Consider the following 2124-nt stretch of genomic DNA (forward strand, 5'->3'; position numbering starts at 1 on the left):
TGTAATGCTTCTGTGTAAGTAACACATAAGGCATTTGTCCATGTCCTAAATTTTGATCCCCTGTGGGTTCATTTCGAGACCTGCCTTGTTGTGTTGGAACTTGTTGTTGTACCATTTGGTATGTACATTCTTTCATAACAAGGAAACAATCTAATCCTACATTTTTATTTATTTATTTATTTATTTATTACTCGTATTTATGTTTACTAAATTATTTACTAAATTACTTATTTGAAACTTCCACTTACCAGCGTATTTAGCACAACTATGGGCATCATATAACAGGCCGAATCATTAAACACCACGACTCTTCTAATGCAATAGAGCCTATTTGGCCCAAATGCTCTGATACCAAACTGTGATAACCAGATCCTTACATAATAAGGTCCGAGCGCTACGACATGCATACTTAGATTTTCTATCATGAGATGCGTTTTGGTGAAAATTTCAAGAGAACACATCTAAAATTTTATGAATTAAGTAGCAAAACTATACAAAAGTTTATTTTACAAAACACTAGGATCCTTAAACATTAGCGTAGTGGAACAAAATGCTTATATGATCAAAATAATGAGTTTGATTGTTGGCCACTTGAGCGACGTCCAGTCATGCCACCTATGTTATGTCTTTACCTACAAAGTCCGTAAAATAGGATGAGTACATAATATACCCAGTAAGTAGTTCTCACTTAAGGTAGTGACCAAATGCACAGTCACATGCAACATGTCATGAAAACATATGATTAGAACCCAAAACATAAACTTATAATAACATGAGGTGGTTGGTTTTGCTTCCTGTTGGGATAGGTGTCCTAATTCTCCCGAAGTCTCGTTGTTTTGTAAAGATACACATTGTTCAATAAATAAATAAGTGTTATTTAATTCTTGCATTTACTCATATCCAATAAACAAATCTCCTTGGTTATCTTATGTGAACTTAAGCATGTATATGTGATATACAAGTGGATCATGCCTTAAGTGATAACCTAAATAGGTCTGTAGTATAAGAATTAAGGTGGGATACCTGATCCTGGTGACACTGCAGATACGACTCGCTTTGTAGAGGTTTACAAGTGTTGTAAACTACTACAGATGATAGATCCTGACCATTCTTGTGGAGACGTGGAGCGGGGGTGTCCTATACAAAGAGTTTGTATAAGACATGGACCACGAGATGATTAGACTCTGTATATAACGTCGTTGATACTAGAGACTTACATCTCACCTAAACGACCATGATCATGGTAACCGTGAGTTTAAAAGGAAAGTGGTTTCCTATTTTCAAAAAGGAGTTTTTACAAAAGATTGAAAAAGTTTTGAGTTTTCTCTCCACGCAAAAGAACTCATGAAGTTGTCAAGTAAATTCGGATTTACTAAACGACGCTGGGCAAGCTAAACGGTCGTGCAGTGGCGAGCTAAATGATCGTGCAGTATTTATTAAACGATCACATGGTCTTGCTAGACGATCGCTTGCCCTAAGTAAACGATCGTGTAGAGTTTGTAAGTGACAGACCGAGCTAAATGATGAACTAAACGATCGCATAGCTTTTGCTAGACGATCGCTTAGCTTTTTCTAAACGATTGGACATCGACCTATACAATAAGTCTCTGCCATCTCCCACTTGCCCAGTTGTGTACACGATCAGTGTTTCCTCCTTCGTCTGCCTCATAACAAGTTCGAACAGAGCTCACCCTTTGGATTCTCACATCGAGAATACCAAGGTCGCCTTGTTGGCGGTGTCAGACTCAACTCGACACCGTCGAGGTTTTCTAGAGGTCGTTCGTGTTGCGGAGGAGTCCGTGACCGAGGAGATCGTTGAGGACGAGCACAAAGTGTTTGTTGCTATGTTGCGGTCGTGTAGATCGAGCGTTCGTGGTTTCTGTTGTTCGAGCGATCAAAGTGCGCAATGGAGTGTGGAGACGCTTCTGCCATTGTGCGTAGAGTTTTCTCTTTATGCGTTTGAGTTTATTTGCTGTAATTTCTCTGTATGAATTGTATAACTGTTTGTTTCAAGTCGACTATAAATGCATTGTTCATTCATGATTGTGATTTGGAATAATCTTGTTTCGCTACTCATGGAAATCTCGCTTCCGATTTCCTTCACCTCGAACGTATTGTCCCCGC

The sequence above is a fragment of the Benincasa hispida genome, chromosome 11 (genome assembly GCF_009727055.1).
Source record: "Benincasa hispida cultivar B227 chromosome 11, ASM972705v1, whole genome shotgun sequence".
NCBI classification, from domain to species: Eukaryota; Viridiplantae; Streptophyta; class Magnoliopsida; order Cucurbitales; family Cucurbitaceae; genus Benincasa; species Benincasa hispida.